At 44.2% G+C, this 24,110-nt stretch overlaps 1 protein-coding gene across 1 annotated transcript in view; it reads left to right on the top strand.

The window, feature by feature from the left end:
- Positions 1-24,110, top strand: part of scin (scinderin) — a 103,098-nt gene that overhangs the window by 33,475 nt on the left and 45,513 nt on the right. The gene's annotated exons all lie outside the window — the stretch shown is intronic.

Genomic DNA, 24,110 nt, shown 5'->3' with positions numbered 1-24,110 from the left:
AAATCGCCCCCTTCCAGAGCCCGCTGTCAACAATGCGGCGAGGAGAATAAAAAGCTGAAGGGGCGCAGTGTGTTGAGCAGCCCGCGGGGAGCGGCAGCCCATGCGCAGTGTGCAGCCTGCGGGGAGCACGCAGGCCACGGAGACCGGAAGCTGAAGGTGCGGTGTGAGCAGAGTGTGAGCTGCGTCTGCTGCGACTACCCCCCCCGTCCACATACCCCCCCCCCCCCCCCATTTCCACCTCCTGCCACTCCTCCTTCCCCCACGCCCCCCCTCACAACCCCCACCCCTTACCCACACCACACTTTTCACACACACCCACTTTCACACACACCCCCCTTCCCCACACCCCCCCCCCCTTCCCCCATCCCACCCCCTTCCCCACACCCCCCCCCCCCTTCCCCCCCCCCTCCTTTCCCCCCCCCCCCCCCCCTCCCCCCCCCCCCCCCCCCCCCCCCCCGTAAGCCCCCCCCCCCCCCCCCGTGTTCTGGGTAATTGACGATTTCACGATTGTTTTATTGAAGTGGTATCATGAAATTAGAAATTAAAGGCCAAATTACCCCGTTTATCCAGTAAGATAAATGACAGGCGTGGCATTTTGGCTGCTCATGCATATCACCCAATGAATGCAGATTAGAATCCATCATCTATCTCAAATATCCATCTGAAGGATTTTGAATGAAGTTCCTCATCATTAAATTTTATTGCTGATATCAAGTGAATTATTCCAGTCTATGGAAACCGATAACCAGAACCCATTAAAGGATAGGATGAGTTCAAATAACAGCATTTATTAAGAGATATCCCTGCTTTCATCCTCAGACTTTTTAATATAGGAAGAAAAAATAAATAAACCTTTCAAATCTGCTTGATAAATTCCACGTCTCTATCTTCACCTCCTCAGCCACCTCATCTCCAGTTAAAAGCAATATTTATTGAAATTTCTTTGTGTATATTTATACCCAAGAATATTGGAAAGCTTGGGATTAGATAAATGCTTCTTTACCCATGGAATTTATCCTTGCTCAGATCACTTATAATCTGCTATTCCTTATATATTTTTCTCTTCTGAGAGAAAAATTGTATAAATATGGCCTAAATTGTTTAAAAATGATGGAACTCGGCAGGTCCGAGTGTCAAAAGAGAAACGGTTACTGTTTCACGATTAAAATTTTGCAATTTTTTATAAATGTGGTTGCTGAGCAAACATAAACTATATTTTTCTCTTCTGCATCACCACTGTGAAGTCATTTATTTTATTCCACACACAGCACAATGTTATCCCATCTCTTAAGCAACACAGGAATTATTATCACGGGTAATCTCAATCACGTAATGTTTGATTTAAATCCAAATCAAATCATTTTCATCAATTTGAAAAGAATTAATGAAAACAGCATCAGATTATTTTATTGGGGTGTCTGTTACATTAAAAGAAGAGGGGGGACCTCATTGAAACTTGCAAAATAGTGAAAGGCTTGGATAGAGTGGATGCAGAGAGGATGTTTCCACTAGTAAGAGAGTCTAGAGGTCATAGTCTCAGAATGAAGGGGTGTTCTTTTAGGATGGAGGTGAGGAGGAATTTCTTTAGAGGGTGGTGAATGTGTGGAATTCTTTGCCACAGAAGGCTGCGGAGGCCGTCAGTGGATATATTTAAGGCAAAGATAGACTCTTGATTAGTACAGGTGTCGGGTTTTGGGGAGAAGGCAGGAGAATGGGGTTAGGAGGGAGAGATTGATCAGCCATGATTGAATGACAGAGTAGACTTAATGGGCCGATGGCCTAATTCTACTCCCATCACTTATGATCTTATGATTAACCCACTACTTTGGAAGAGGAAAACATATTCAAATCTAACACCCCTCTTGAAGTTTATAAAATGAATTGAACTTTTATGATAATTTCTCTCATCTTGATATGGGAGAGTAGGATGAACGTGGAGTGATTTAATAATTTACCTCCTGGTTATCGAGACATGCACTTTGCACTTTGAACTGTGATTCCACGTTGAAATGGTCTCCTGTATTTATTTCCTTAGTTTAGTTTGGTTTAGAGATGCAGTGCAGAAACAGGCCCTTCGGCCCACCTAGTCTGCACCAACCAATGGTCTCTACACATTAACACTATCCTACACACACTAGGGACAATTTATATTTATACCAAGCCAATTAACCTCCAAACCTGTATGTCTGTGGAATGTGGGAGGAAACTGGAGTTCTCTAAGGAAACCCATGCAGGCAACAGGGAGAATGTACAAACTCTGTACAGACAGCACCCGTAGTCGGGGTCGAACCTGGGTCTCTGATGCTGTAAGACAGCAACTCTACCGCTGCACCACCATACGCCACATTTCCGGTTTCATTTTTCTAAAGTCATAACAACTTCCCAGTTTAGATAGCTATCTTCTACTAGATCAGATTGTTCTGCATCTTTAAATGAGTTTCAAATACAGAATACATCACGCAAGGTTGGGCTCTACAATGGTAGATGAATAAATATACCTTCACTGCCCAATAATTTGTGTAATTGTTTTATTTTCAAAAGTTTGCTCCTCTGTTGGATAAAAAAATGATTATATGACGAAGGAGATTCAGCAGATTAAAATAGTATTTAGTTGATTTATAGCCAAGAAATTATGTAAACATTCAAGAAAGCAACACAGCACCTGAGAGCATCCAAAGGCTTGGACCATTGATCTGGGGTTAGAAGTTCAATTCCCACCATGACAGCTGGGGAATTTTGGTTCAAGTAGTTAATAATAAACTCTAGGCTCAGTAATATTAACCATGAAATCATTGGATAACTGTAAATGCCCAGCTAGTTTACCAATAAACCTCAGGGGCAGGAATCTGTTTCCCTTACCCAATCTGGGTCACTGTCACTGTTGCTGACCAGCTAAGAGGTTGGTCCTTAACTGCCTCATCAGTTCCCGGGCAATTAGGGATCGACAGTACATCTTGGCAACGTCAGCAATATCTGTATTCCATGAATTAATCATTACAAAATATCCTCAGGGGCGGCGCGGTGGCGTAGTGGTAGAATTTCTGCCTTACAGTGCTTGCAGCGTCAGAGACCCGGGATCAATCCCGACTACGGGTGCTGTCTGTACGGAGTTTGTACGTTCTCCCCATGACACGTGTGGGTTTTCTCCGATATCTTCAGTTTGTCCCACATTCCACAGACATACAGGTTTGTTGGTTAATTAGCTTGGTATAAATGTAAATTGTCCCCAGTGTGTATGTGGGATAGGATTAATGAGTGGCGATCACTGGTCGGTGTGGACTCGTTGGGCTGAAGGGCCTGTTTCCACACTGTATCTCTAAACTAAACATAACACCTCAAGACATCAGACATCTTCTCCACTTCCCTTACCCACTCCAATCTCACCCCCTCTGAATGCACAACCCTTCGCTCATTTAGTCCCAATACTGTTATCAAATGTACTGAAAAGGGTATAGTCAGCCAGGCTGACCTCTGCCATGCTGAGGTCAGGCGCCAGTAACCCATACACTGTTACCTATCTTATTGCCTCTGATAATCACTCCTCTACAACCTCAAACCTTATAGTTCTTCAAATGCATACTGGCTGTTTTGATCTCCAGTCCAAAATCCACAAGCACTTCTGCCCTGGCAGACCTACTGTTTCTGCCTGCTCTGATCCCACTAACTCATTTGTTAGTCAATTTTCCAGTCCATTTCCAACCTACATCTGAGACATCTCACACACTCTTCAATACTTTGATAACTTTCAATTCCTAGACCCTCATCGCCTGATCTTTCCCATGGACATTCAGTCCCTTTACAATAGACAATAATAGACAATAGGTGCAGTAGGAGGCCTTTCGGCCCTTTGGCCCTTCAAGCCAGCACAGTCATTCAACGTGATCATGGCTGATCATCCGCAATCAGTACCCCATTCCTGCCTTCTCCCCACATCCCCTGACTCCGCAATCCTTAAGAGCCCTATTTAGGTCTCTCTTGAAAGTATACAGAGAACCTGCCTCCACCGCCATTTGAGGCAGAGAATTCCACTGACTCACAACTGTGTGAAAAAGTGTTTCCTCATCTCCGTTCTAAATGGCTTACCCCTTATTCTTAAACTGTGGCCCCTGTTTCTGAAATACTGCAACATCAGGAACATGTTTCGTGTCTCTAGTGTGTCCAAACCCTTAATAATCTTATATCAGATCCCCCCTCATCATTCTAAACTCCAGAGTATACAAGCCCAGCCACTCCATTCTCTCAGCATATGACAGTCCCGCCATCCCGGGAATGAATCTTGTGAATGTACGCTGCCCTTCCTCAATAGCAAGAATGTGCTTCCTCAAATTTGGAGACCAAAACTGCACACGATAGTTCAGGTGTGGTCTCACAAGGGCCCTGTACACCTGCAGAAGGACCTCTTTGCTCCTATACTCAACTCCTCGTGTTATGAAGGTCAACATGCCATTCGCTTTCTTCACTGCCTGCTGTACCTGCACGCTTACTTTCATTGACTGATGAACAACGACCCCCAGATCCCGTTGTACTTCCCCTTTTCCCAACAACATAATTTAGATAATAATCTGTCTTCCTGTTTTTGCAACCAAAGTGGATAACCTCACATTTATCCACATTAAACTGCATCTGCCATGCATCTGCCCACTCACCCAACCTGTCCAAGTCACCCTGCATTCGCATAGCATCCTCCTCACAATTCACACTGCCACCCAGCTTTATGTCACCTCCATGTTTACACCTCCATTCCAGATCAGGAAGGTCTTGGGTTTTCTGATTCTTCCTTGAAGAGAGACACAATCAGTTCCCTTCAACTACCACTCTCCTGTACTTGGTCTTGTCCTCGCCCTCAATATTTCTCTTTTGACTCCTCTCTCTTTCTTCAAGTCAAAAGTGTAGCCATGGGCACTCACACGGGCCTCAGCTATACCTTTCTATTTGTTGGTTACGTTGAACAGTCTTTGTTTCACTTCCAAATGTACCTCAGCACCATTCCCGACTCTTTCTTCACTGCATCATGGCTACCTTCTGCACCAGTGCAAAACTCATGATTTCATCAACTTTACTACTAACTTCCATCCTGCCCTCATATTTACTCAGACTCTCTGACCACTCCTTCCTCAGCTCTTTGGTTCACTTGAACTATCTCTGACATGTCTCTCTCCTTTCTCGATCTTTCCATTTCCATCAGGGGACAGACTATCGACTTATGTACAACAAACTCACTGACTCCCACGGTTATCTTGACTACACCTTCTCCCATCCTGTCGCTTGCAAGGACACTTTCCCCAACTCTCAATCCGTTCCCATCGAAACCGTCTCCTCACCAGGTACATTCCTCTGGCACCGCGGGACATGTAACACTTGTCCCGACACCACCTCCCTCACCTACATCTCAGGAGCCCAGCATCCTTTCCAGAGCTTCACATGCAACTCCTCTAACTTCATCTAATGCTTTTGGTGCACCCGATGTGGCCTCCTGTACACACGTTGATGAGTGCAGCATCCAGGCTTACTGAATGACAACAGGCTGCATGTGGCATTGTTTCTGCACATCATGTGGAATCCAACATCTGGCCTCAGTCCCAGCATGAATCTGTGAATTACATCTCAGATCCCATCCCTGTAAGAATTTAATGGGAACTTTCGGCATGTAAACGAGAAGGCAAAGGTAGATTATTGAAGTTCCATTACTTGAGTCTAATCTTATAATCATTTCAAAGTGTTTATCCCTAAATCATTTTTAGATTTTTAAAAGATTTTTGAATATTTACTTTCATTATAATGGTTTACTTATACTGTAACTGTGATCAGCAAAACACATCTACAAGAAGTCAGGCATGTCATACCATCTCTCTCCCTGATCTCTGCCACTCTCTTCCCTTAGCTTGTACCTTTCCCAGAGCTGTGGCTTTCTCAAGTTCTGATGGGATGGGATTTATTCTGGTCACCTCCGGAATTTATTGGGCACAGAACTTGCCCATTTAGCGGCCTATACAGCCATCAGCCCCAATGATGCAGGTGAAATAGCTTTTTATTGGGCTGGACAGTGGTGCAGCAGCACAGAGCCAAAAACCTGGGTTCAATCGTGACTACAGGTGCTGCCTGTATGGAGTTTGCACGTTCTCCCTGTGACCGCATGGGTTTTTTTCCGGGTGCTCTGGTTCCCTCCCACACTCCAAAGACCAACAGGTTTGTAGGTTAAATGGTTTTGGTAAGTTGTAAAGACTTTCCCAAGTGTGTGCGGACTGATCACTGGTCGGCTCGGACTTGGTGGGCCAAAGGGCCTGATTCCCCACTGTATCTCTAAAACTAAAACTAAAGGGTTGTCCCACCTAGGTGACTTTTTAGGCGAGTGCAGGAGACTCTGCACTCATGATCGCCACATGTTCGCTGGTGGTATCTGGTGAGTCTCCTTCATGGTCAAGAGGAGTTCCCGCATTCTGGGAACTAGTCGCGGCCTCAGTACGGTCGTTGCAAATTTTTCCGCGACCAAAAATTGGTCACCATGGAGAAAATCGATACCTTTGTAATCGTAGGTGCAGCGGTAGTGGGGTCGGCATGTAGTTGTAGGTAGTTGAGGCAGCCGTAGGTAGTTTCAGTTAATCTCCTTTGCTGACCAGGCATTTTCATTGGCTCATTGGGGGGAAATAAACGTAAGCCGAGTTTTCAGAACCAAGGAAAACCGACCCATAATGTTAAATGCCCACTAAACTTCACAACTGTGTATCTCTGGGTTATTAAAAGTTGTCTGGCTTCTTAAAGGTTTCTACTCTCACTCCCTATTCCCCCCCCCCCCTTATCTCCCCCCCCTTATCTCCCCCCCCCCCTTATTCTCCCCCCCCCTTATTCCCCCCCTTATTCCCCCCCCCCCCCCCTTATTTCCCCCCCCCCCCTTTTCACCCCCCCCCCCCCCTTATTCTCCCCCCCCCTTATTCCCCCCCCCTTATTTCCCCCCCTTATTCCCCCCTTATTCCCCCCCCCCCCCCCCCTTATCCCCCCCCCTTATATCCCCCCCCCTTATTCCCCCCCCCTTATATCCCCCCCCCCTTATCCCCCCCCCTTATCCCCCCCCTATCCCCCCCCCCTTATCCCCCCCCCCCCTTATCCCCCCCCCCTTATCCCCCCCCCTTATCCCCCCCCTTTTCCCCCCCCCTTATCCCCCCCCCTTATCCCCCCCCCTTATCCCCCCCCCCTTATCCCCCCCCCCCCCCCCCTTATCCCCCCCCCTTATCCCCCCCCCCTATCCCCCCCCCCCCTTATCCCCCCCCCTTATCCCCCCCCCATTATCCCCCCCCCTCCCCCCCCCTTATCCCCCCCCCTATCTCCCCCCCTTATCCCCCCCCTTATCCCCCCCCCCTTATCCCCCCCCCTTATCTCCCCCCCCCTTATCCCCCCCCCCCCTTCCCTTATCCCCCCCCCTTATCCCCCCCCCTTTATCCCCCCCCCCCCCCCCCTTATTCCCCCCCCCCTTATCACCCCCCCCCTTATCCCCCCCCCTTATCCCCCCCCCCCCTTATATCCCCCCCCCTTATTCCCCCCCCCCCTTATTCCCCCCCCCTTATTCCCCCCCCCCCTTATTCCCCCCCCCTTCAGTATCCCCCCCCCTTATCCCCCCCCCCCCTTCATATTCCCCCCCTTATGTCCCCCCCCCCCTTATTTCCCCCCCCCCTTATCCCCCCCCCTTTTTCCCCCCCCCCCCCCCCCTTATTTCCCCCCCCTTATCCCCCCCCCTTATTCCCCCCCCCCCTTATTCACCCCCCCTTATTTCCCCCCCCCCTTATTTCCCCCCCCCTTATTCCCCCCCCCCTTATCCCCCCCCCCTTATTCCCCCCCCCTTATCCCCCCCCCTTATTCCCCCCCCCCTTATCTCGCCCCCCCTTATTCCCCCCCCCTTATTCCCCCCCCCTTATTTCCCCCCCCCCTTATTCCCCCCCCCTTATCCCCCCCCCTTATCCCCCCCCCCCTTATTCACCCCCCCCCTTATTCACCCCCCCTTATTCCCCCCCCCTTATTCTCCCCCCCCCCTTATTTCTCCCCCCTTATTTGGACAGTGACTCCCCCCCTTATTCAACTCCCCCCTTATTCACTCCCCCCCCCTTATTCCTCCCCCCTTATGCTCACCCCCCCTTATCCCCCCCCCCTTATTCACAACTCCCCCCCTTATCCTCTCCCCCTTATTCTCCCCCCCTTACTCCCCCCCCCTTATTCACCCCCCCTTATTCACCCCCCCCTTATTCCCCCCCCCCCTTATTTCACCCCCCCCCATTATTCACCCCCCCCTATTTCACCCCCCCCCCTTATCACCCCCCCCCCCTTAGTCTCCCCCCCCTTACACCCCCCGCCCCTTATTCCACCCCCCCTTATTCACCAAGACCCCCCACGTTCTCCCCCCCTTATCGTTTCATTTGGCCTCTATTTCCCCCCTTATTCTCTTTATCTCCACCCCCCAAAATTCTCATCTGGCTACTTAAGTTCAACGTTGCAGTGCCATCACTTGGCTTCACTCACTTGCTTCACAATGGTTTGCTGTTACTCACCAGCCATCACCTTCAGCAGCTTGTTAAAGACATTGCCTGAAGCATGACTTTGCTGAAGTTTGAGATATTTCAATTTAGTTTCAGTTCAGTTTAGTTTATTGTCACGTGTACCGAGTACAGTGAAAACCAGTCAACAAATAAACAATACATGATTACAATCAATCCATTACAATGTATAGATACATGATAAGGGAATAACGTCTAGTGCAAGGTAAGGCCAGCAAAGTCCGATCAAAGATAGTCCGAGGGACATCAAAGAGGTAGATAGTATTTTGGCACTGTTCTCCAGGTTGTGGTAGGATGATTCAGGTGCCTGATAACAGCTGGGAAGAAACTGTCCTTGAATCTGGTTTTATTTATTAGAATTACAGAGCTGCTTGAGATGTTTCATCTAAGCAACTACGGTAGTGACAGGCTGCATAAAAATAGGCCTAAAGCCAACCTTAGTTTGATGCTACACAAAAAAGCTGGAGAAACTCAGCGGGTGCAGCAGCATCTTTGCAACGGACCCCATTATAATAAACACTTAGTTTGATGCTGTTCGACCACAGCAATCTCCAGGAACCAATATAGTGTGTGCACTGCTAGCATATCTTGCTGCACTTATTCCTCACCTTAAATGTGACACCTGAACTATTACATTTCTAGTGAGAAAGTGAACTTGTTTGCAGAGGCAAGCAGAACACCATGTCGATCAGGATGTTACACGGACTTGTCACAGGTTGCTATTTTAGCTGTTACTTCAGCAAAGATTGCAGAGCTGAGCTCAAGTTTGGCAGCAAGAAGGACAACCCTGCCTGCACCACTGGTACTTCTTAAATAAACCATCGGCAACTTAAATTTAGATGTTGGATATTTATTCTTTTTCACACGGTCGAGGTGTGATTTTACAAGCGTTTGGTGCTTTTCATTATTGCTCTGGATTCAGTGGGTTAAATTCATTAAATTGCATGTAAAGGCTCCAGCCACACTACATACAAGAGATTGGATTCTACATTCATCAGAGATATTGTATGCAGGAAATAAATTCAATGGTATCTCGCAACATTCCTCTTCTGCCTGGAATTGAAAGTCGAGTACTACTATCAGGCCTTCTGTTGGGGATCATTTGCTTTCCGTATTTAGTTTTAAAAGGAAACAATTGTCAGACTTCCTGCTACCTGACATCAGGAATCTCCATCTCCACCAATATGCTATACCTTGAGTTTTAAAAAACGATGGAGATTTTTATATTGATTGTATGAAAGATACTGCTAGAAAACAGGCCCTTAGGCCGACCGAGTCCACACTGACCATCAATCATCCCTTCAAACTAGTTCTATGATATCCCACTTCTGCATCCACTCCCTACACACAACTGGCAATTTACAGAGGACAATTACCCTACAAACCCACACGTCTTTAGGATGCGAGAGGAAACAGGAGCACCTTTAAGACACCCATGTGTTCACAGGGAGAACGTGCACACATACAGCACCCAAGGTCAGGATCGAACCCGGGTCTCTAGCACTGTCAGGCAGCAGCTGGGGAGAATGCAGGAAAATGGGATTAGGAGGCAGAGGTCAGCCATGATTGAGTGGCAGAGTAGACTCGATGGGCCGAATGGCCTCTTTCTATTCCTATAACGTGAACTGGTGAACTCCACAGGTGCGCCACTGTAAAGGTAGAGGTTGCTTCATCCTTCAAAAACTTCATTTATTTTCTTCATACCTGTTGAACACATCATCTGCAAACACATCCTTTACAAAGATCGGCCAAAGTAGCATACGTCAAAGACCAAAGCAGAAATGCAAGATGAGGCCCCAAACCACTATGACCCTACTGGTTTGGAGGAGAACAACAATCAACATTACACATTCAGTTATTTACGCAAATGGCATCATATAATTACTGCATAAATAACTTTAAATTCCTACTGTAAGAATATAATTGCTGCTAATTTAGTGCCTGCCTCCCACCCAACCAACCAATATGGGACTGTGCCATGTAGGCAGACTGTAGAAGCACATCACAAAGCACACAACACACTGCAGCATGAACACGTGGCCAATAAATAATCTGCAGGCACAGAAAGTGTCATGCTATGCACTAATTCAGCCCTTTCTGTAAATAATGAGGTAGAGCCGAATATTTTGTTTTGCCTCAAAGATGAAAAGCAAGACAACGTATCCTGAGGCTTTTATTTAAAATGAAACCGCAGCCATGGAAAATGGTTCACGTCAGATAAATTCCAATCAGCCACAAAATAAATAAATGATGTTGCAAACCGAAACAACTTTCCCCTTCAAACTTCATGAGCAAGCTACAGTTTTAGCATCAGCCTTGGTTATGTTATTTTAGCGAGGCTGTTCTTGGCTATTTTGCACCTTCCAGTCGGAATATATCCAATGTTGTCCATCGTTTAATAAAGGAAGTCTGCTTGTCATTTCAGGGATCCACATCAGAAATGCATTTTGCACTCTCACAGAGTGCTTTGGTTGTGTTGAGCCAAGCATCTGTAATCATCATTCTTCCACATGAAAACTGGACCCAACCTTAAAGCGCCTTTTTAAATCAAAAATAGGGTGGAGAAAAAAATAAAAATAAGTGTTTCACTTGAAAGAGCTTTTCCACAGGATGTAATTTATGCTAACTGTTAATCAACACCTGCTTTTGGAAAATGTAATTGCATTTGTTGACTATCTTTTAGCTCAAAATGTTTGCAACTTTACATGCAAATGGCATGCATCTACCCACCTTGTATGTATTGCTTAATGAAGGAAAGCTTGGTACAAACAAGCTGAACGATTAACAATAAAAACAGTGAAAGATTTTGCAGTGTGGAATGGTTTGAAAGCCATGTGGATAAAATAGATGGCTACTTTTGAAAGACTGACTTCAAGGAGTGACCAGTAGCTTGGAGTCAGAAAATATCAAAAAGGTGAAGCATGTGAATAATTGCTCAGATAGAACATCATCACAATAACACTTTGCTGACATGTTGGAAATGAAGGTATAGTGGATCTTGTGGTCATTAAACTCCATGAAGGGAAGCCAGTATGGTAGGTGTGCAGGAGCCGATGAAATTGACTTCGTATTAGAGATTTGGATCACACTGTTCTACATTCAGAGTGTGTCAGAGGTTGTGGGGAGAAGGCAGGTGAATGGGGTGAGGAGGGGGAGATAGATCAGCCATGATTGAATGATGGAGTAGACTTGGTGGGCTGAACGGTCTAATTCTACTCCTATCACATGATCTTATGATTCTCCAACATTTGTAAAGTTAGGAGAAGTGATATGCAGGGAATAGGATATGGATCATGTGCAGACTGATGATATTAATTTAGGTTGGCATCTTGTTCAGCACAGACATTGTGGGCTGAAGGGCCTATTCCTGTACTGTACATTTATGTGTTCTATGTTCTGAAAGTAAAGAAAATGAGGTTGTGCAAATTCTATGTTCTAAATTATGGTTTCATGAATAATCTGCCCCCCCTCAGCCCCCCACTCCTCAAGTTGGCCACAGGTCAGGGACAAGAGTATTTGCATATTGTTCCACAGCATTTAGTTATATTGTTTAAACAGTAGAACAGCCTGTGCATATTAGGATAGTACCAGAACAATATTTATTTAAATTTTATTAGGCTTCTTTAATGCCAGGCTCAGCCAGATGCTCACAATCATGTGTTTCACTCTCGCCCTCACCCACTGAGTTAATTTCATTACTTTGTAATAGAATCTGGAGTTGAATATTTTTAAATGAGCATTAATTAATTCCATCCCCAAGGTATGAGAAAAACTCCAACCATGCACCAAAATTACTTCAACCTTACCACACCTCCCAATTCTATTCTCGAAAATATGAAAATAATGCCATTTTATCAGAAATTTGATCACTCTCTCATCCTCCTTCAAGCCACACAATCTCTTATCATTCATAGTGTCAGGAATTCTGTGGTGCCCAATGTCCTAATGTACATTTTCTTTGCTGATCCCATCATCATCCATGGAGATAGAGGACCTGTAAAAGGTACCAACGGGAAATTAATAGACATTTCCCCTGCAGCTTCTTTACAAGGTTAACTGCTGGGAAATTGCTTCTGTGGCCATATAAACTGGAGTATAATTGTACGCGCAAACTGCCTGCCCACAATCCCGTTAATTGGTTATTCTTCATGAGGATTATTTGAAAGTCATTCTGCACAAAAGGTCGTTTGCTCAAAAATCCATACTATTTGTCCATACATGGACCGCGGTGTTGCTAGTTAATGACCACAAGAAGGAAAAGTGGCTGATATCTTCACCTTATGTTGTTAACAATTACTAAAGTTATTGATAGTTGATCTGCTGCCAACTAGTCAAAGTCATCACAGTGCTGTAGTAACTTAGCAGGTCAGGCAGCATATCTGGAAAATGTGGATTGGTGACGTTTTGGCTCAGGATCCTTCTTCTTCAGTTCTGTTCTGTTCTGTTGTTTTTCACATTCCCGCAAGCATTGGCACTTTCATTTCAATGTACATCTTGTATGTGAATGTGACAAATAAAGTTGACTTGCCACATTGGCTGATAACTACCTAATACATCAGAGAAACAGGCCCTGAATTTCACTCTATGATTAACCTATATTGTTGACAGCCAGTCTTAAATGAGTGGATTCAAATATCATGAGTAACTTGGCATGATTTTACAATAATAGTAAGCTTTAGCACTAATCATTGCTCTAAGACATAATTGGACTACACCTAAATGATGCAAAAAAATCTCCTGTCCATACATGTTTGGCACAGATCGGTTTGACTCTCAGAACCTTTTTCCAAGGGTGGAAATGCCAAAGACTAGAGGGCATCGCTATTAACATGAAAGGGGCAACGTCTAAAGATGATGAGGTTGTGCAAGTTTTTTACCCAGAGGAGAGTGGATGGCTGGAACGTGCTGCCAGGGGTGGTGGTGGTGGAGACTAATATGATAATGTGGTTTAAGAAGCTTTTAGATAGGCACATGTATATTCAGGAATAGCGGGATATGGATTATGTACAGGAAGAGGTGATTAGTTCAGTTTAGCACATGTTCGGCACAGACATTGTGGGCCGAAGGGCCTGTTTCTGTGCTGTGCTGTTCTATGTCCAATGTTATGTCCAGTTTTCACGTAATGACTAAAACTTGTTTGAAGAATACATAGAAATTGGCTCTTATAATGACTTGATAACAAATGTATATAATTGTAACCTTCAGTGTAATTGAATTCAAAAGCAACTCACAGGGATAAATGCCAAACAGCCATTTCATTTTGTGAATACACTTAAGGTTTAAAAGCTAAAAGATGCAAGGGTGAACTACCCCAAGCTTGTTCATTTCAGGCAGAGTGAGCAGGAGATGAAGGAGTGTTTTATCAAGGTGGAGCATCAGATGGTGACTCATTTGCTTTTACTGCTTTGAACACCCTTAGGCTCTGAGTAAAAATAGAAATGAAGCTTTAACTGGCGAAAGGCCAGCAAACTACAGATGTAGAATCATTTCTCCTGATACAAGTGTTTCGCTTGAATTCCAAGTCAATTCAAGTGTTAGAGGGGTCCGTGTGAGGGTCCATCTGGCCCTGATTTAGGTGCAGAAGGAGTAATAAGGAGATAAATTCTGAACTTCATTGATGTTTGAATTTGAATGAGTAAATGTCCTGTCAAAAAACACAGAAGAACTGATGAAACGTGGGCTAGGAAAAAGATGCAACTCTTGGAATAAACCAAACTTAGAAATGAGAAACCTGGTTTGCTCCACACACAGCTTGGACAATAGTTAATTTATTGCCAAAAACAATGCAAATATGAATTATTCTCTGGCTCTTAGCAATATCAAAATGCTTAATTTGCCATTTCATGCAAATTAGTTCTTCTTGTCCTTTAGTCTTTGCATAATGGATGGCACAGTTCCATAGAATGTGGTTGTGAGGGATAAATAGATCAGTCATGACTCGATGGGCCAAATAGCTTAATTCTGTTCCTATGTCTTATGGTCTTCTAGTGGATAGTGCTGCCATCTGATGTCTCCAGGTTGGAACCTGACCCCAGCTGTGGTCTGTGAGGAGTTGGTTTGTTTTTGATGTGATCTTGTGGGTTTCTGCTGGAGCTCTTATGTCCCTTCGTCCCAAAGACGTGCTGGAACATTGATTGACCATTAGGGTCAGTGCAGATAACTGGCAAAATAATCAAAGGCGACTTGATGGACATGTGGAGAGAGTACGTTGCAGGATACAGGGCAGAGATGGGGAGTTGGACTGTTGAGATTGCTCTGTTGGAAGCTGGCATGGACCCAATGAACCACACAGCCTCTCTCTGTGTTGTGGTAGATAGGCACTATGGACAACCAAAAGACACATCTGCAATAATCCTACACCACAGTAGTGCTGCTATCAAGTGACTCTTCTGATCTTGTCCTGTGTGCATTTTCACTTTGGACTGCACATTTCATCACTCCTCTCCCCATCTGCCATTCATCCCAATATCCTCCATCCTGCGCCTATTTGAGGAAGTGTTATCAGAGGATGGCCTCGGAGCTGAATCGTGAGCTTCGGAGGCTACAGACGATCTGCTGACTACTTGTTATGAATTGGGAACAAACATTCATCGATGTCTGTCATTGCGCCCCTCCTCAAGTTGTGTGATCTGTCCAGTGTGTGTGTGTGTGTGCACTCAAAATCCCTCCATCAAGGTTGCAACCTGCACCAAAGCTTTCACAGCAATAGGTCTAAGGGCACAAAACAGTTCCCATTGCAAATGTTTGATGGAAGATTACAGTGAAGATGACTTGCTGTCCCTGTCATTACTCATGGTTGCCTTTGCATCAAATGACATTAATGTTGGTTGTTACTCACTACTGTCTGGCGTGCAGCTTTTTAAATCTTCGCAGCTTCATTATATCATCCCCTGCTAGTAAATGTTTTACTCTTGAGTGATGACAGAAGTAGCTTGGTGCAGCTTGCACTCATAGGAACCCAAGAACATAGGAGCAGGAGGGGCCTTTAGATAGCGATGTTACAATACTTATCTTCAGCGGCGCTCCAGTTCTGCCACTGGCCGTGTGCGCGACTTTGGCGCCTTTGAGGGGGGTGGGGGGGGGATTAAAATGCCGTTTTTTCCTGCCTGTCGGAGGTGAACTTTCTCAGGCTGTTAAGCTGCTGCAGAAAAATCGTTCCGACTTCCGTTCTCGGAAGTTTTTTTTTAAAGCGCGGGACATTTAATCGCTGGAGTAAAATATAAAGCTACTTCTAATGCCGTCAACGCCTACAACGGGACAGATCTCACGTATAGGGACAAAACAAAATGCAAGTCGTTTATTTTACATATAAACTTGCTTCTTAGAATGACTTTAATCCAAATTTCCTTGGTGAAAATGTGATTTTGGCCCCATACGAACCGGCAGTGTTTTTCCTGCCGATATGGAGTTCAAATTCACCACAAATGCAACGTTCCAGCCCAATGGGGTTCCACAAAAACCCACTCGCAAGATGATTAAAATGCTCATTAATTTACGGGAATTAAATTCCTTCCATTTGGCCTATACAATCATGACATTTAGATTTTAAAATCATGTTATATTGTGAATTCTTGTATGAATGTTATTTGGACACTTAGGCTATTTAAAAATGTTAAATCTTTTCTTAAGAAATGGATTGATGTTTAGATCTAGTAATTGAATTTTGTAATTAGCTACAATTCAAGTCAAGTTTATTCGTCACATACACATACGAGATGTGCAGTGAAATGAAAAGTGGCAATGCTCGCGGACTTTGTGCAAAAAGACAAACAAACAAACAACCAAACAAACTACAAACAGAATGGAACAGAATCCCATAATCTTTTACATATTAAATATTGTGGGTGGAAGGAAAAAGGAATCAATTCCCTAACCAGATTGTAATATTTCCGGACAAGATGCTTTCCACCACCGCTGAGTAGAAGCACTGGAGGATCCTCGGAGACACTCTGAATTTCCTCAATTGCCTGAGGTGGTAACTAACTAATTATATGCTTTAATTTCATGTCATCCAAGTAAGATTGTTTTATATTTGTTTCAGAATGCTTCAATCTATAATAACTGAACATTTCATTCAGTTCTCTTAATTTTTAAGAAAGTTATGGGCTTTTGACTGTCCTCGATCACAGCTTTTGCATTAAGTCAATGGAAAAGCAATAGGGAACAAGATGCTAATTTCAGAGTATGAAAATGGCCATCATTATTTTAATATTGAAGATATGAAAGTGAATTAGGTGTCAAATTAAACTTTGTTTTATGCTTTATCTGATGGGATGAATTGCAGATTTGATTTTTTAAATCTCAAAATGTTGTAACTTTGCTACTTTAGGTCTACCCAGCCATGGAAAAAGATCACAGATGATCTAATCTGGTCTCAACTCATTGCCTGTGCCAGTTCACCATAATCCTCAATTCCTCGTTTCCTTCATTTTTTTCGCTCCACCTTAAATAAACCTCCACCATGCTCAGGGGCATATAATTCCAGAGATTCACTGTCCTCTAGGAGAACAAAATTATATGCAGCTCCTTACTCTGCAAGTATAGCTCTTTGTTTATGTGTCCTCTTGTGAAGACATTTCACCATCCACCCCTTGGGATCTCATTTGTTTGAATAAGATCACCCCTCATTATTCATAGCTGACACAAACACTGACTTCCTCTCACAAGTTCACGTTCACAAGTTATAGGAATACAATTAGGCCATTCGGCCCATCAAATCTACTCCACCATTCAATCATGCTTGATTTCTGCCTCCTAATCCCATTTTCCTGCCTTCTCCCATAATCCTTGACACCCATTCTAATCAAGAAATTGTCTATTTCTGCCTTAAAAAGACTTGGCCTCCGCAGCCCCCTGTAGCAATGAGTTCCAAAGATTAACTGCCCTCTGACTAAAGAAGTTCCTCCTCACCTCCTTTCTAAAAGAGCGCCCTTTAATTCTGAGACTATGATCTCTGGTTCTAAACTCTCCCACCAGTGGAAACATCCTTTCCACATCCACTTTATCTATGCCTTTCATTATTCTGTAATCCTGTTGTGGACCCAGAGAAGGAAGCTTATTGAAAGTCCTGATTCAAAATGCATAAGATGTGTGGTGGCCAGACTTTGGTTGTTGTGATGTGATGCATTCTTGTGGGACGGAGGTGACCAATTGAAATCTCATAAAAAATCAGCAGACAATTCAAAAGTAAATATACAAAAATAAAATTACAAATATGCTTCTAAATAATAAAAATCATTAAAACGACCAGTATTTTTTTAAACATCTTAGACGTACTGTTCTTTTTTCAAATTGTTCTTCTCTGTTCAAGTGAACGCGTTGAGTCCTCCAGGTCTAATTGAACCAATGTTAATGAGCAAAGAGGACACAAGGTGCTGGTGTAACTCAGCAGGTCAGGCAGCATCTCTGGAGGACATGGTTAGGTGATGTTAAGGGCCAACCTAAAACATTACCCATCCATGTTCTCCACAGATGCTGCCGGACTTGCTGAGTTACACCAGCAGTTTGTGTTCTTTTGTGTATTAACCGGCACCTGCAGTTCTTTGTTTCTAGCGTTTAATTTAGTGATACAGCGCGGAAACAGGCCCTTCGACCCACCGGGTCCATGCCGACCAGCGATCCCCACATATTAACACAATCCCACACCCACTAGGGACAATTTTTACATTCACCAAGCCAATTAACCTACAAACCTGTACGTCTTTGGAGTGTGGGAGAACACCGAAGATCTCAGAGAAAACCCACGCAAGTCATGGGGAGAACGTTAAAACTCCGTACAGACAGCACCCTTAGCCGGGATTGAACCCTGGTCTCTGGTGCTGCATTCGCTGCTAGGCAGCAACTCTACCGCTGCGCCTCCGTGACTGCTACGTGAGCCGATACACACTGTAAATGCTGGAGAATTTGGCAGCTTTGAGCTCCCCTTCTCAGCCCCTTGTGCAATGCAACCTTGGAGTGTGGTCAGCAAATGCGAGACCTCTGCCATAGGCTGATGGTCCCAAACTAGCTGGCTTTTCTGAGGCAAATTCTGATACTTTGTTGTGTGGCTTCTAGATTTTCCAGCGAGTTTCATACATTGTTTTCTCCCTGCATTAATAGAGCCTTTCTTTCCATCCTAAATCTTGATGAAATAAATAGACATAATTGTAGATGATTCATCCTCATCCAAGAGGTAAAAGCACATAGCTGTAACATCACACGCATACCAGCACGTAAATGATGAATATAGTGGTTGCTATCTGCTCTTTTTCACATTTGTCTAGGGTTAGCAATCCACAGCTTCCTCATTTGGAGTTAAATTATGTAATGTCTGGTTACGTCACTTGTCATATGCTGCCTGATCTTGTCCTTTGTTGATTTTAATTTTGTTCTGAAGAAAAATTAGATTAAGGCATTGTGATTTGGCACATTAGTTGCAGGATTCTAATGTACGTACCTGCAATGGATGTCCTGCTATATCCGTGTTAACACGTTTATGAATTATTAACATAGTTTGCCAGTCAATCCATGACTGCTCACTGTCTGTTTCCACTTCCTTCTCAAAATCAACGGACAGGAATGCCTTGGCACACCCATTGTTTCTGCCTGTTCCTGCCCAATTCATTTCCAACTACTTTGATGTTATCTTATCCCACCTTGTCTAGTCCTTTCTGACCTACACCTGTTCACGTACCTACAATGAATGTCCTGCTATATCCGTGTTAACACGTTTAAGAATTATTAACATAGTTTGCCAGTCATTCAAAATAATTTTCACCCTCAGTGGGCCAGTGGGTTCCCAAACAGGAGCCCTCCTGTGTGCTGCCCTCTTGTGTCTTAATTGTTGGTGAATATTACCTGACTTTAAAGATTATGTTTAAGAAAGAACTGTAGGTGCTGGAAAAATCGAAGGTCAACAAAAATGTTGGATAAACTCAGCGGGTGAGGCAGCATCTATGGAGCAAATGAATAGGTGACGTTTCTGGTCGAGACCCTTCTCAGGTCGAGACCCTGAAGAAGGGTCGCGACCCGAAACGTCACCTATTCCTTCACTCCATAGGTGCTGCCTCACCTGCTGAGTTTCTCCAACATTTCTGACTTTAAAGATTACCTCACTTTCAAACGCTGTGTGTGCGCATGCGTGGACACGTACACGTACACCTACGCACATGTTAGTGGGTATACATGGGTTTGCACTTTGATGCCCCTTTAAGATCTTTCATCAATTAATGCAAATCATCCAGTCATCCGCTCACTCAGTAACAACCCCAATATTGTTATCAGACCCACTGACATGGGAGACACAGTGATAATCTGCCAGGCTGATCTCCACCATGCTGAGGCCTGGCATCAGCTCTCAGGCACTTCCTCATAACTACATCTTGACCAACATCCCATGGATGAACATCAGACCACCATCTCCCAGACCGTCACTGATCATATCACCTCCTGCACTCTCCAATCCACAGCTCCCAAGCTTTCACTTTGCATGATCCCTCACTGTCTGTTTCCACTTCCTTCCCAAAATCAACAGGCAGGAATGCCTTGGCACACCCATTGTTTCTGCCTGTTCTTGCTCCACCAAATTAATCTCCAAATACTTTGATGCTATCTTATCCCACCTTGTCTAGTCCTTTCTGACCTACACCTGTTCACAAGCTCTTCACCACTTCTAATTCCTGGGCTCCCTTCACCTCACATTTACTTTTGATGTCTGGTTCCTTAACACCTTCAATCTACACCTGGAAGAACTCACGACCCACTGGTTCCTCTTTGAACAGGTGTCCAAACAGTTCACGTTAACTAACACCCTCCTCTGTCTGGTGGAACTTGTCCTCACCCTTAACAATTTCCCTTTTGAATCCTCATACTTTCTTCGTCAAAGTTGGAGTCAAATAAATAGATATAACTGTATAGATGATTCATCCTCATCCAAGAGATATAGCTGTAACATCACACGCATACCAGCATGTAAATGATGAATATAGTGGTTGCTATCTGCTCTGTTTTTCACATTTGTCTAGGGATAACAATCCACAGCTTCCTCATTTGGAGTTAAATTGTGTAATGTCTGGTTACGTCACTTGTCATATGCTGCCTGACCCTGTCCTTTGTCGATTTTAATTTTAAACTGAAGAAAAATTAGATTAAGGCGTTGTGATTTGGCCCGTTAGTTGCAGGATTCTAATGTACGTACCTGCAATGGATGTCCTGCTATATCCGTGTTAACACGTTTATGAATTATTAACATAGTTTGCCAGTCAATCCATGACTGCTCACTGTCTGTTTCCACTTCCTTCCCAAAATCAACAGACAGGAATGCTTTGGCACACCCATTGTTTCTGCCTGTTCCTGCCCCACCAAATTCATCTCCAAATACTTTGATGCTATCTTATCCCACCTTGTCTAGTCCTTTCTGACCTACACCTGTTCACCACTTCACCACTTCAATGACTTCTAATTCCTGGGCTCCCTTCACCTCACCTTTACCTTTGATATCTGGTTCCTTATCACCTTCAATCTACACCTGGAAGACCTTGGTTTCTCTTTGAACAGGGGTCCCATCAGTTCACGTTAACTAACACCCTCCTGTGCCTGGTGGAACTTGTCCTCAACCTTAACAATTTCCCTTTTGAATCCACATACTTTCTTCAAGTCAAAGTTGTAGCCATGGGCACTCGCATGGACCCCAGCTATGTTTGTCTTTTTTTGCTGGTTATAGTCAAGTGAGTTTATTGTCATGTGTCCCTGATAGGACAATGAAATTCTTGCGTTACTTCAGCACACAGAACATAGTAGGCATAGTAGAACATTCCTTGTCCAAATATACTCTGGCACCATTCCCTGACTCTCCGCTGCATCGATGACAGCATCGGGACTACCTCCTGTACTGGTACATAACTTGGTGATTTCAATAACTTTACTATTAACTTCCACCCTGCCCTCAATTTCACTTGTACTACTTTCTCTGGAATCTCTCTCCCCATTCTTGATCTCTCTGTCTCCATCACAGGGGTATGCATTGCCTACAGCTATCTTGAATGCGTACACCTCCTCCAACCCTGCCATCTGAGGTATCCTCTTTCCTCAGCAAATAAGGTTTGCCCCCTACTATTGTGGATGGAGCTTTCATCAACGTCTCCTCTGTGTTCATCAGATCAGATCACTCACCCTTCCCTCCAGACTGAAAAAGTATTGAGTTCTCCTCCAGCTACCACATTCAACGTTTCATTCTCCGACCTTTCCACCACTTTCAACTTGATTCCATCGCATGTCATATCTTCCTATCCCCACCCCTTTCTATCCTCCGCAGTAACCACCCCCTGCACAACTCCTTGTTTTGCACAATCCTTCCCATCAACCCATATCTTCCCAAGGCACTTTCCCCTGAAATCACAGGAGATATAACATCTGTCCCTATATCTCCTCTCTCACTTCCATCCGAGGATCCCAGCAGCCTTTCCAGCTAATCTTATAACTGGATCTTATAGAAACGTACACAATTCTTAAAGGGTTGGACAGGCTAGATGCAGGAAGATTGTTCCCGATGTTGGGGTAGTCCAGAACAAGGGGTCACAGTTTAAGGATAAGGGGGAAATCTTTAAGGACCGAGATGGGGAAAACATTTTTCACACAGAGAGTGGTGAACCTCTGGAATTCTCTGCCACAGAAGATAGTTGAGGCCAGTTAATTGGCTATATTTAAGAGGGAGTTAGATGTGGCCCTTGTGGCTAAAGGGATCAGGGGGTATGGAGAGAAAGCAGGTACAGGATACTGAGTTGGATGATCAGCCATGATCATATTGAACGGCGGTACAGGCTCGAAGGGCCGAATGGCCTACTCCTGCACCTATTTTCTATGTTTCTATGTTTCTAAGACAAAGGTTCATGTGCACCTCTTGCAACCTTGTCTACTGCATTCAATGCTCTCTATCCAGCCTCCTTACATCGGCGAGACCAAGTGTAGAAGACGCAACTGTTACACCCATCACTTGCACTCTGTCCAATGGAACTCCCGGTCACGGACCATTTTAAATTCCCTTTGCTAATATAATTCCACATGAAGCTGGTACTAAATTTAGTTTACACACTGCACTGAGCATTTGCCTTGATCTTTACACCATTCTGTGAAGGATATTTTCAAATAGCTGACACTGAAGCAGATGTGTGCAGCATGTTGATATTTTGTCGTGTTATTTAACATTGGGGCCAGACATCAGCCTTATCCTTGTGCAATAACTGCAGAAGCCAAATTATTGGACAAAGAGTAATTTTAAATATGTTTTAACATGGAAGCAAAAGTAGGAGATTACAGCATATGCAGGAAAAACATAAAGAAGTGGTTGTAACTACAATATATTTAATGATGCCCTTGGATGGAGTTTAAAATCCAAAAACATTTTCAGGATAGTAGGTCCAAAGATGAAAACAGTTTCCCAGCTTTGAGATGTACAATGGATTTGAATTCCAATGTCTTTCAAGGCCTGAGGAGGAAAATGACAATGAGTGTGGTCTACAAGTAATTTGAGGGTCTAAAAAATGAATGTTGTCAAGGCTATCTGCCTGTCCATGTGGAAAATTTGTCATTTTTGACTCATTTTGAAAATTTTATTTTTTTGGGAAGTCTAAAGGAATTGGGTATTTCTGTCTGGCTTCACAACCCACAATAGGTGCCATCAGCATCTACTGTACTCCACAAGCCTCCATCCCAACAATTATCCTTGTACAAAACTCCCTGCAACTATCACCAACATCTCATTTGGTCAAGAGTCATATAGTCATGCAGCACGGAAACAGGCCCTTCAGCCTATCTTGTCCATGTCGACCAAGATGCCCCATCTACACTTGTCCCACCTGCCCGCATTTGGCCTAAATCCCTCTATATCCATGTACCTGTCCAAATGTCTTTTAAATGTTGTTATCATCCATGCCTCAGCTATCTCCTCTGACAGCACATTCTCCATACCACTCACCCTCTGTATGAAAAAGCTGCCCCACGGGTTCCTGTTAAATCTCCTCCCTATCAGACCTGTTTTTTTTAAATCCCCTACGCTGGATAGAAGACTAAATGTATCTACCCTATCTATTCCCTTTATGATCTAATACACCTCTGTAAGATCACCCTCATCCTCCTGTGCTCCAAGGAATACAATTCTAGTTTGTTCAACCTCTCCCCAAAGCTCACGCTCTCAAGTCCTGGAATCATCCTTGTAAATCTTCTCTGCACCCTTTCCAGCTTAACAACATCTTTTCTATAACCAAAATTGACCAAAATTGAGCACAATACTCTGAATATGGCCTCATTAACATGTACAATTGTAACATGACATCCTACCTTATATACTCAGTGGTTCCCTGGCCAGCTGAACACCGAGACCACTTCCCAGTTGGCATCTAATGAGGCCTGTGCATCAAAATGTTGGCTTTACCTGCCTGCATGGTGTAGGCAAATGACTGGTACATTCTGCTAGTGAGCCGCACAGATACCTAAATACAAACACACACACACACTCACTCACTCATAACACACATATACCACACACACAGTGACATATACGTACACACTGATACACACATGTACACACACAAATGC

Source organism: Leucoraja erinacea, chromosome 2, assembly GCF_028641065.1.
Source record: "Leucoraja erinacea ecotype New England chromosome 2, Leri_hhj_1, whole genome shotgun sequence".
Taxonomy (NCBI): Eukaryota; Metazoa; Chordata; class Chondrichthyes; order Rajiformes; family Rajidae; genus Leucoraja; species Leucoraja erinaceus.
Note: the sequence above shows the minus strand (reverse complement) of the source record. Positions and strands in the feature narration are given on the sequence as shown.